The sequence below is a fragment of the Lonchura striata genome, chromosome 11, assembly GCF_046129695.1.
Source record: "Lonchura striata isolate bLonStr1 chromosome 11, bLonStr1.mat, whole genome shotgun sequence".
Lineage (NCBI taxonomy): Eukaryota > Metazoa > Chordata > Aves > Passeriformes > Estrildidae > Lonchura > Lonchura striata.
The window spans coordinates 17,871,758-17,884,503 of record NC_134613.1 but is presented as its reverse complement, the minus strand read 5'-3'; the positions used below and the strand labels follow the sequence as shown (position 1 = coordinate 17,884,503).

General features: G+C 43.8%; 1 long non-coding RNA gene across 1 annotated transcript; it reads left to right on the top strand.

The window, feature by feature from the left end:
- Window positions 1-50: 50 nt before the first annotated feature.
- LOC116183992 (uncharacterized) lies at window positions 51-12,218 on the top strand. The gene is made up of 2 exons (XR_004148709.2): window positions 51-199; window positions 11,978-12,218. It is a non-coding gene; the product is annotated as an uncharacterized LOC116183992 (long non-coding RNA).
- The last annotated feature ends 528 nt before the right edge of the window (window positions 12,219-12,746 follow it).

Sequence of the window (12,746 nt, the reverse complement as noted above, 5' to 3'; positions counted from 1 at the left end):
ATCGAATTCCTTTTTTTTTTTTTTTTTTTTTTTTTTTTTTTTTGATCTGTGTTGTTCCAGGTCATTGCAGTTTAACTCTTAGGGTGCTGCTGCCTTCCCAGCCACAAGCCCAGCTACTTTTAGAGGCTGAAAACTGTCTGGGAGCCTGCTAATGACTTTAATGAGCTGCTCATGAAGACAACAAAGATTTGTGCAATAGGTGGGTGTGGTGCCATCCTGAATACACTTGTAAAACAACAAAAACATAAAAGACAAAACTGATTTTCCCTATTCCTTCTGTGTTCCACCCAGCTGTTTCTGAGTATGAAGGAGCTGGGGAGAAAAGCAAGGTCATATTTCTTAATTCCAAAGCATTTTCAGAGTGTTACTGCAAAATCCAAATGCTGTCCGAGCAAGCTGTGTGTGAACCGAGACTGTCTCTGCAGAATTCTGGCAGCTGCCTCTCCTGGGAGAACACAAAGCTCAGGAGAGTTCTCCCTGAAAAGACACTTCAAAACCATGATGTCTATCAGTAATCTCCACCCACCAGCTTCTGAGCTGGAGCTCTCACTTCTCTGTCTGGGGCAGAGTTAAACAGAGGGCAGTCCCAGGAAACTCTGCGGGAAACATCCTGTGCTGTAGCAGTGCACACATCTGGTGTTAAGATGCTCAGGCTGATGAGATTAGGATAAATATCCTAAACTAAGCTTTTGTTCCAAGGCAGATATGGCAGTGATGGGCACACCAGACACACAGACTGGCAACCTGCTCCTTGCTGTGAAGGAGATGCACAGCCAGACATCTGAGAAGGCAGGGGCATCACAATAGGAATGCTTAACAGAAAAGGAAAAAAACCCTGGCAGACATTTTAAAATGTTTTTAAATCTCTTCTTAAAGAGGATTTAAGAATGAGGCATATGTAGGGGAAAGAAGCTTAATTTATGATGAATGTTAATACCAGCTCCTTACATATGGTACTGGCCTTATGCGTCCCTGAGGGTTTTTGAGGGACTAGTGCTGTGGTTATGATTTCAGTGTACAGGGGAAGCTGTCTTGCATTATTAAACAAATCACGCCCTGCATTGGCCTATGGTTTGATGTAAGTGATGCATAGTTGATGTCAGCCAGCTGGGGAGACAAGATTCTGCAACTTGTTGGCATTTTGAGAATAAGTTGGAAAACTGCTGACTGAGATCCCTTCCTTCATCAAGAACCATCAGAGGTTTTTTTTGGTTTTTTTTTTTTTTTTTTTTTTTTTTTTTTAATTTGGGGAAAAAAACCCCAAACCCGAAGTTTTAAATAATAGCATTTACCCTTTGGCTATATTTGTTTAGCATAACATTCATTATGATGGAAAATGTAAACATTTGCAAAGTTAAACATTTTATTTGACTACAGAAAACTATTCTGTTTGTTATAGAAATCAGCACTAATTGCCTGTTCCCATTAAATCCTCACTTTCCCAAAAAGGGAGAGTCAAAAGATTCACCCTAGGCAGAATTCACTAGCTGGCCTTACCCATTTATATCATAAAGCTGGATCTCCTGATGTAGCTGACTAAGTAGGTGATGTTCATTGAAGTAGGAGGGATAAAATCTGGCCCACAAACCACGCTGACTTCCTTGCATCTATTTCTGTTTTTCCCTGAATATTCCCATCCTACAACATCCTGCTCTCCAATGGGTTAAATAATAAAATTAGTGTTTTTTCCTCTAGGTCACTATTTCCAGTCCATCACAGGTCATGCCACAACCAGCTAATGGCTGCTAAGTGGTCTGTGTGAAATTAGTTTAGTGGGTCTCCAGCCAGAAGCCAGTTGACAGATGCCCAAAAATCAGTTCTCCAGTTGGCTTCCTCATTGGCAGTCATGGCAGGTTGGTCAAGGCCATGCAAATTCAGCATTTCCCTGGGGCCAGGAACAGAGACAAGGTTGGTTGCAAACACTTTCCTCTCTTGTGAGTGCCAAAATTCTCTAGAGAAGGTCACAGCACAGTGCTGAGTGCCAGTGCCTGAGGACTTGCTGTCACCCCGAATTCAGCTCTCCAGGGAACTGGCAGTAGCAAAGGCAAGAAAAGCTGCTGAAGACTCCCTGCAGAGGCAGCCATGACATCAAGGAGAGGGTGCAAAGTGTCTGTGGGAGTCTTGGTGGAAGGTTTCACCCTTTTGCTTGTCCTGCACAGGAGGGCAAGCTGCAGAGCTGCCAGTCAGACTAAACCAATTTAGCATTCCCTGCAGTAACAATATAAATCCAATCTCCCTCCCTCTCCGCCTTTTCCTCCTGATGCCAGATTTAAACAACCTCACTTTTTTGGCAACAGGAAACTTCACAATTAAATATAGAAGCAGAGCACACTTTGGGATGGAACTTCCAGCCAGGGAACAACAGATGGCATTGTTTGCTGGGCTGGAAAAGCTGCATCTGCTCCTAGAAGAAATGCTAATCGAGGCTTAATTAGGCATTCAGAGAGAACCGTGTCCCATCCCCAGGACAATGGCCATGTGTATATGATCCTGGAAAATACAGGGGAGAAGTTACAAAATCATCAAAAATCCTCACTGGACCAAGTCCAAATATGGCACATATGTGGTAGGGTATCCCAGAGACTTTCCCTGTGCTGAAATCCATCCAAGCCACTCAAAATAAAAATGTAGTTGTCAAAGACTTGTTTTATTTCATTTGCAATTGGTCAGTGATTTTGTTTTCAGTTTCAAAGCAAATCATTCCACCTAACACTGGAATCAGATCTGGCAGCTCTCTGACTCGCTGAGGTGTGGCAAGATTAAAGGGTAGCTGAGATCTTATAGCAGGTACTGCAAATGGGGATAGAAGAGTTAGAAAGATCAAAAACAGGGTAATTGATCCCTCTATAGAAACATGAAGAAAAGAGGATGGTGGAAAATGTCCCCCAGTTCATTCCAACTGGGTGTTCAAGCACAAAAGGAGTCCTATGATGTGCAGTGCCTGTGCATGTCAGGACATTGTCCCTCCTTCCCTCCCTCAGCCCTGCCAGCTTCCTCCAGAGGAGCAGGCAGCAAGGCAGAGCTCTGTGCCTTTGTTTCATCCTCTTCTCTTTGGAGTATCAAAGCACCCCCTCAATCTGGAGCCAGCAGAACTGTTTGCAAAACGAGACTGCCAAGTGTTTCACCAAGAGTCTGGCCCCAGCTGCCAATTGTGCCAGCACTGCAGAGATCCCCATTGTGCTGAGGCTTTGCTTTCAAACCCCCATCTTGTTTTAATGTCCTCTTTCTCCCCTGCCTGGCTCAAAGCAGCTCATCTGACCAGCCTGGTCCAGTGGGAGATGTCCCTGCTCATGGACTGGGTGATTTTTATAGGTCTTTTCCAGCCCAAGCTATTCCATGATTCCTTGTCCTAGCTTAGTGCCTGAGGCTACTCTGTGCACCTGGGCACTCCATATTCCCCCCAGGTGCCTGGGACAATGTGCACCTCACAGGCAATGCCAGCAGGGACCCCTCTTTTGCTGGTTGCATACCCTACTTCCAATAGCTCTGGAAAGATTCCACATGGGTGTTGTTTAACCCTTACGCCTAAAAAATGTTAATTAATAGGGATCTCTGCTGATTCCAAACAATGCTCTTCAAACATTGCTAAAAAATCACTGGAGATTAAAGGAATTTTGGAACAAGTGATTTAGAGATGCAGTAAAATGAAGAGTTTTCTTGGCACTGAGGCAATCTTCAGCAACTCCAGAGTGGTGAAGAGAAACATAAGAGTATTCTAAATCACTTCTGCCTTCAGCAGCATTCTGCTTCAAAGGGATGTCGGTCCTGATCTGGCACAAAGTTTTGGGCAACTAGAAGTTAAAATGGTTCTCCTGACTAAGGACATAGCAGCAGATGATAAAGCTGCAGACCCTGATCTCTCATTTCAGGGGTTCCTGTGCCCCACTCACCCCCACCACAGTTTTTATCCCCACGGTTGGCTGTCTAGCTCTGAATAGCCTCCCATTTACTGTGAGTGTGCTCTGTATCCCATTAAACATCATGACGCCCATGATGTCTCTTTGAGAGAAACCTTGGAGGTTTGCTGACTGCCTGTAGCTCACTGACAGCAGATTTATTTCCACTTCTCCAGTGGTGCAAGTGGTGGCTGTGCCCTTGTATGTGCTGACCTGCAGCTGGCCTGCTCCCAAGCACTGCATCTCTGTGGTGTGTGGTGGGGAAGTCACTGACAGCAGGTTTTGGAGAAAGGCACCCATTGCAGGTGTCCATAGTCACAGAAATCAAGGTAGGCCAAGTGCAGAGGTGCTGCTCCCTCCTGGAGATGGCACAAACCAAGCTCTTAGCAGTGAGCTGCATGAGTCAGGTCTTCCTGTGCAATGCAGGTGGATGCATGGGTGTCCCCATTTTCCTTAGAGGTATATCAAAGAGCCATTCTCCAGCATTACCTTCTTGTGGTGAAGGATGAAATGTCTAAGGTGCCAGAGCTGCCATCCTCCTACTGTTCTTTGCCCTGTGGACTGGTAGGACTGGGAGGCCCAGCAGCCTGGTTGAAGGAGAGATGTCCTCACACCATGAGATTGAGATAAATAGGGCCATCCTGCCAGCACAAGCCTTGGACTCAGCTGACTGAAGCTGAAGAGAGTGCTGAAGCTCAAGGACATGACAAATGGCGAATGTGACAAGGTCTCAGCTTTCTAAGGACAGCTGGAGAGCTGGTCCCAGCTCATCCTCATGTAGCAGCACATGGGGCTCCAAGCAGGGCTGCTGCTGACCCACTGTGAAACTTCCCTTTGTTCATGGCAAGACACAGATTTTGGCCAGCTGCCTGGAGTTTAAATGTCTGTGTTTTAGACCCAGACTTCCTTCTGAGAGGTTTCAGAGGGAAAAGAAAAAGCCCAGAAGTGCTTCTAAAACTCTAATTTATCCATCAATGGCCAGTTTTTCTGCAATGCCTTGAAACTGAGAAAGACAGAGAGGAAGTGTGACCGAGGAGCACAAGGAGCCTTTTGGCTGCCCTCTTTGGCTTGGGGGTATTGAGGGGAGCCAAGGGATTCCAGAGGAAGCAGCAAGCAGCTCCAGCTGGGAAGGGTCCTGACATGGTGTTAGAAGAGGACAGACAGCCTTGCTGTGACTCAGCTCCAGCACTGTGTCACTGCCTCCTACTCATTCCTAGGATCTGAAGTCTGTGTCCCTGGGCTGTCCACCTCCATGAGCCCAAACTCCTTTGTTTTGGCAGGGCTGAGTGCAGAAAATGAGAAGGTGATCCCAGGAGGCCCCCAGCAAACCCCGGCAGGATAGCATGTGAATTGTTTCCTTGAGAATGGGATCATTTATTCTCCATGTTAAACAGGGCAAGAAGCTCAGTGACTTCAAGCTGGCCTTGTCTGAGAACTTGTTTCAAAATCTGGACCACCCGGGGCTTCTGGAGCAGGATTTCTTGTCTTCAGAGAAAGGATTACTAGAGGGAGCATGAAGTGAAAAGGAAAAAAAAGGTGGGGGGTGGGGGAAAAAAGGAGGAAAAAAAAGACAATTAGCTATTGCTGTAGAGTCCTCTAGTGGTGAACATTTCATTTCACAAACGGCCCAAGTGTGCACCCAAATGAACTCAACCTCTCATTTCTGTTTATTTTCCATTTACATAAAACTGTGTACACAAAAAAATGTCAGTGGCCAAATTCCAAACTATATTAACCATTTATGAATTGTGTCAAAGGCAATGTTCCAAAATGAAACAAAAAAATCTTCTCCTTTCTGAGTAGCATCTCCCATCCAAGGCCGGATATTCCTCCAGGTGGGTGGTTTGAAACACTATAGGCTTAAAATTTCCACATCTTGCTGCTGAGAGAAATGATTGAGTAGAGACAGACTGCAGAACTGAATTGTTGCCACATACATCCCAAAACCCTTGCCATTTTAAAATCCAGGTAAAAACTGGATGTTGGTGCAGCATTATTGTGCTGAATAGCCCAGGCCAGCTCAGTCCCCAGCAGCCACAGCAGTGGGTTGAGGTGAGAAGCTGAGTTTAGTTGCAATTTCAAACCCAAGTAATTTAAAGTATCCTTCACATTATCCTTTTCTGCCCCCTTCCTCCCACATTGTCCCAAGCCTGCTTTATTTCTGTTCCTGGGCTCTATCAGTCAAAAGACATAGCCTTATGCAAAATCCAGAGTCAAATGGTGTTTGCAGCAATTTGAATATGTGATAGAGGAGAAAAAACCATTGCCTGCTGTGAGTACCATCTTTGTCAGGAATTCCCCTTCCTCATGAGTATATCCATTCTCTGCTCTCTTCTTCAGGCCTGGGTCTTCTCAAATGTGTTCCAATTTCTGCTTCATAACCAAGGAGGAAAACTTATAAGGATTTAAGACTTTATTACAAAATATAGTCTCACATGCTACAACCAAATCATTGGACACTGTTTCTTTCCTAAGAGTCTTTTTTCTTCTCCCTTTGAATAATCACCTGCCAATACTGCTCTTTGAGCTCCAGCTTCTGTATTGACATAGCTGTATTAACACCTGCTGAAGACTACCTGCTAGTCATTGACAGGCTGTGTAATTTAAGAAGCATCAAAAATACCAAGAAAAAAAGGGATCATAAAATTATAAGAATACTGGATGATGCTGCCACTTAAAATGCTGCTTCGCCCATGTTAACATGCAATTCAGAGGACAAAAGCCTTAAGAATTTTTAAAAATAATTAAAAAAAATTCCCTGTATTTGAACCATAAATAACATGGTCCTAAAGTCACATAATAATTTGGGCTGGATCACAGGCACTCATTTAGCCCAACACTCAGCACAAACCCAGCTAGACCAGCTTGCTCAGGGGCTTGTCGAGCTGAGCTTTGAATGTCTCTCAGGCTGGAGATTCCTCCACCTTTCTGGCCCTTGTATGTGATACATATTCAATAAGTCATGCAATATTTCATCTTTCTGGGCAGCCAGACTCCGTGCTGTAGTTGTGAAGCTTTTCTAGCTGAAAGCTGCAGTACTTGGGATGTGTTTGAATTTACAGGTGCGTTCCCGCTGATTTACTTTAATTATTTTTCTTCAGGCCTGACATCCCCCCAGTAAGCACAGACACCTCCTCGAATACTTCTGCTGAGAAGTAAAGCTTTAAGTTTATCTCTGCCAAAGCCTCAGCAGGGTCCAGATTCTTGCTGGTGTCACTGTTAATTAGGCTGATTTCAGAAGTGCTCACTGCAAAGTTAAACTGAGCTGCCAGCCCCGTACCAGCCCTGCCTCCCTCCATTAGTTCTTACATCCCCTCATGTCCAAATCAATAGCATTATGAACTAGTAAATACTAAGGGTTTCATAAGTCTGAAGTAACAGAGATTTAGAGTGTTGTTTCAGCTACAGAAATGAGCCCCTGGGGTCTGTTGTTTAGCTGTTGATTTTTCGTGTCCCAAAGGAGAGTTTCAAATCACTTTCGAAGTGCTTTTCACAAGGGCATTAGCAAACAGACCATTGCCAAGGGCCTGGGAGAGCAGATATTGTTGTATCCAAGTGGGAAAGTTTCCTTTTGTTCTCCTCCCCGTTTTCTCCATGCCACTAAAAATAAAGAAGACACTAAAGTACCATATTCATGCAAATCTTTACCTTCTACTGAATTCCAGTGACAACCAGAAAGACCACTTTCAGCTACTGACTCTTAATTTCTTTTTTTTTCCTATAGTTGGCATTTCAATATTTTAAATTAGAAGACAGGCAAAAGCTGTTACATGTATTTAAATTGTTCTTCACTGTAAAACCCTTTTCCATTCAAAAATTATTCACTATAAAATCCTAACTGGATTTCTAACTATTCTGGAATAGTTTTTTTTCTTTACTTCTATAAAGATTAAGTTTCAGGAAAGAAAATGACTCAGATACCAGGAAACTGACGTGCCAGAACAATTAGACTTGATGAGAAGCTCTGGGATAACAGACTTTTTTTAGAAAAGTGAGGTGGTAATTCTGAATTCCAGGGTGAAATCAAAGTATTGACACCCAGAGCAAAACCCTTCCACACGCTCCAGGGACAGAGAGACTGAAACCTGCTTCTCTGAGTCCTGGATATAAAGTGAACAGTATTGGTTATTTCCTCAAGCTTCAGGCTTCCCTTCTTTTCCCACAAAAGACCAGAAAACCTAAGGGATGTGAATTAAAATCCATTTCACACACAAAGGGGAGACTGATGTTCTGTGTCCTTTATAATGAGTTTTTAGAGGCAGCTGGAAAATGCCTGGCTTTTAGACCAGGGTCCAAGCACCTTTCTTCAGAGGTATCTTAACACTGATCCTTGCTGCCTGTTTAATTGTGACTCTCTGTGTAGTTGTCCAGACCATCAAATTAAGGACTTCTCCAAATGCAAGGAATCCTACTGCCACCCACAGAAGTTTTACATAAGCAAAAAACAAGGATTAGAGCAGTAAAATGGAAGTGGAGAAGTGGGCTTATTATGTGGTGTCTACCTGGATGGTGTCTTTAAATTAGGGTGATTTGCTCCCAAAATTACGCAATTATATAACAGGCCTTGCTCAGGGGGCCCTTATTCCAGGTGACTTATTAAATGCTTTCATATTACATTGGACAAGCAATGAAACCAAAGGAATCAGAAGAGGGGTTTGGTGGCTCAGAGGGAGCATCATGACTTCTCCTCTACATCTACAGATCATCTCACCTGTTCTTAACTCCCTGAAAGCAATGTGATGTGGAGGTGCTTTACCAGAAAAAGCAAAAATGGAAACATTGTCATCTTTAGAAACCACAGCATCACATGCCTCAATTTATAGCCCAGAATTTATTGGTGGAAACACGTCCACACATCTGCAATTCCTATAAACCATAAAACCACTTTGTTTCTGATGCCTCATTGTAATTGCAACCCCCCTGCTTTCCATCAGGAGATGCTAAAGTGGCTCCTGGAGCAGGAGAGAGAAGGTGTGGGGGGTGTTAATCAGAAATACCCAGACCTTGACCTCCCAGGTCTGGGGAAAGGGGGATGGGGGGGACAGCTCTGGTGGCAGGTGGAGAGAAAGCCCAGGTCCTTGTCCCCAAATCATTGTGCATTGGGGGTACCAGGGAGCTGTGGAAGTATTCAGAGGATGCTGCATGGAGCATGGAGCTGCTGCATCCCACATGTGTGATCTGTGCTGATCAGAGGGTGGGAAGCTCAGGCACCTCCAGATTTTCCTCCATATTAATTAACTGCTTTGTTCATCTCATGTAATTAAAAGCAAGATCAACTCTTCCCCTTCTCAGTGCACTTCTCAGCTCCACTCCACTGTTCTATAAACACACTTGAGATTGGAGCTGGGCCTTTTGCTGGCTGAACTTCCTGCTTTTATTTCATGTTTAATGCTGCTTATAGATACTACCTGTGCTGTGCAGTAGCCAGGGGGTTTATATTAATTAAATGTTGCTATGGAAACAGCACATCAAGCAGAGGATGGTGTTTCTAGGGGAGGGAGGGAAGGAGCTGCTTGTAGCAGAAAGGTGCATGGTGATTTGAAGAGACACGAATTTGCAGAATTGTGTTTTTTTAAAGTTAACAGAACCTGGGAAAGTCTCCTGTGTTCCTGGGTCCTTTTCCTTCCTATGGTTGATAATTCCTGACTGCATCAATCCTCTCCTCTGAGCCCTGTGAGAGACCTCAGATCTTTAGTAGATCAAATAATCTTGTCTTCCCCTTGAAATGTTCCCTAATTCACAGCCCAAGCAGCCTAGAATCAGCTCTGAACAAGGAAAATCATGGTATTACAGCTGAATACTGAGAAGTCAGAAACTAGAGCTCTGTCCCTGGTGAAAAATGGGAGGCTTGACCCTTTGCAAGGGAGCATAGTCAGACTAATCTGTATAGATATCCCTGAAGTCCTGCCTTGGTTATGCAAAGAGCTTGTTTAAGCCATTTTTATATGTGTTGCTTTTCCTCCTCTCTAAACGCAGCAACAGTTAAGACACCTGGCTTTCTCAGCACTGGAATAAAGGTAATTGCAAAACATTTGATGTAACTGAAGAATCACTTTTACAGGCCAATTTTGAGGAAATATATGGCTTATTTGGGATGAGCCCCTGAACCAATCTGTGGTTTATCAAATTGAGCTATGAAACAGAGGAGCAGTCATCCAAAGTACACATGGATGAAACCAGACTCTTTCCAGGTTGCCTTCCTTGTATCTAAGCTGAGATGTTTCAGGGTCATCTCATATTTCAATAATTTTAAGATTAAGATTCCTATCTTAGAGAATTTCATGGAAGAAGTATCTGCATAGCCACTTAGAACCTGTTGTCTAGAAATGTTATTTCCCTTCCACACAGCAAGCCTTAAATCTGCCTCCACTCATACTCAGAGGAAAAAAAAAAAAAAAAAAAAAAGGAAAAAGGAACTAGAGTGCATTTGGGATTGAAGTACAGCACCAGGTTCCCTTCCAGGCAGCCCAGGAGTAAATGGGGGATCTCTCCTCTACAGAGAGCAGGTGGATAATTGGTCATTGCATACATAAGCCTGCTCTGACTTTGGAATCCACCCAGATGTTTTAGAGTATGTGTGATGCCCCAAGTGAGATCAGAACTCTGTGCATGTCTCTGAAAGACATGTTAAATAAAAGGGCCCAAAATACAAAGCATAAGAGGAAAAAGTATTATGGTAATATTTTCCCTGTTTCACAGATGAAACTGCTCAGGAACTGACTTTTGCTGGGTTCTGTAAGGTTTTGCAGGGCTGAGTTCTGTATAATGGCTCTGAGTCGGCACCTCAGGTCAGGAATGAAATTATCCAGCCAACTTTAATTTCTGTTATTTTGTCAGTCAAATTCTCTCCCAAATAGTTCCCCAAACCTATACCCCTCATTTTCATCTAGCTCCAAGAAAGGTCCATCTTTTGAAGGATCCCTGACTTGAGTAGCTGCTGCTGAGAGAGGCAACATCAAACTAGGGTGTATCATTAAGAGAAAAAAACATCTCATAAATATATCATCTATTTATGCATTTGTCCGTCCATCCATCCATCCATCCATCCATCCATCCATCCATCCATCCATCCATCCACTTTTATCTCTCCTCCTCAAATCTGGATGCAGATCAGCCATGCCACCTGCTTATCAATTAAGGAAGAAGAGATTCATGGTCTGATAAATTTAGCAAGTACCATGTAAGCTCTAACTAGTGGGCATGATCCACTCGCCTTGCATTAATTCCAAAAGGTTCTGCTGATCTTATCACACATTGTGTGCTCTTTGTGTTTTAATCATCCCCACCCCCATTGCATTGAAATTTTTTGCTGTGACAAGCCCAGCTCTGAAGCAAGCACATCACTGCTTTCATTGACACTGAAAAATTCTGTCTTGTTAATAGTATAAATGGACTAGGGGCTTTGCCTTCCAGCTTAATTCAAGAGTGCTATCGTCATGAGTGGGTTATAAAAGCTCTTTTTCAGGATAAAAGACAGTTCCACACCAGAAAAAAAAAAATAGCTCAAACATCTTTATGACATCCCAGTGCAAAAAACAATTGAAAAGGATTGTCATAAAAGCAAGCATGTCAGTTGTGAACTTTACTGAATTGAGCCTAATGCAAAATTCATGACGAGGTGTCACAAGTGAAAGGCAGTTTATTAATCCAACTTATCTGGAGCTGGTAGGCAGCAGTCATGGTAAATTAAGATCGTATGAATATTCCCTGGCCTCATTTGGGTTCCTATTCAGGACCCCTTTTGTGAGTGCAGCAGGGGCAAAAGGGTCTTTTGGACCCAAAGCAGCATTCTCTTCCTCTCCCTCCAACACATCTTTTCATACTTGTCACACAGTGGGTGCTTTGGGGCTAAGTGAAGCATGATGTCTTTGCTGCTGACTGATCAGGATGCAACGCCCAGCTAACTGTGTCATGCTGCTTTATTCCAGTCATGCATTAGAAAGCATTATATTTCTCCATTACGTTTGGTGCGTTCCCAGGATAACTTTCCCTATTGGGAAGAAGCTGTAAGGAGGATGGGGTTCTTAAGTCTCGTTTCTCACATGCTGTCCTGATTTTGCAATGTCTTATTTTCCCCACAGAGAATGGCAAACTGGCTCAGAGCTGGTGTGAATGGAAGAGTTGCTCCAGTGAATGTCTGTCTGCTGGGAAAACAGTAGAGCACCTATAGAAAGAACATAGTGGGCTTGTTCAGTACAACAGCCTTTCAGAGGAAACCTCAAACACCCTAAAGCAGCAGTGGCATGGGACCATTGCCTTTCAAAAGGATGAGGGGAAGGAGGAATTAAAATGGTTTCAATAAAAAATGGTGCAGGCTTGCAAGCTGTCTCCATTGTCTCCTGGTGCTCTTGGGTAGTACTCAAAGTAGATAGTGATGAGATTGACAGGTTTAGCCAGGAAAATGGACCCCCCCCTCAGTGCTGGCAAATTACATCAAAACCCTTAGAACAGGGATGAAATACACCTCCTTGGAGGTTTAGGCTAAAGGCAGGGTTTTGGGATTTCCCCAGAACCATGTGGGAAGCAGGAGGGCTCAGAATGTGGCTGGCTAAGGGATACAAAGCCAAATTTAGCCTTACCAGAAGCCAGACCAATGCTTCTTATTTCTAACTGGGCTGAAGCAGCTGACTAAGGAGCTCAGGCTGGCCAAGAGTGACAGTAAGAGAGGAGATGAAGGCTGAGGAGTTGGGAGGTGAAGGAGTTGGAGTTGGAGTGGATGTTTAATGGGGATGTGAGTTGCAGCAGGAGAGCCACAACAGAGATGTGGTTTACTGAGTGTTTGAGGGCTTGAAAAAACTTCTGCAGAGAGAAGAGTACCTCAACTTATTGAAACCAAAGTGGGGAAGAGCC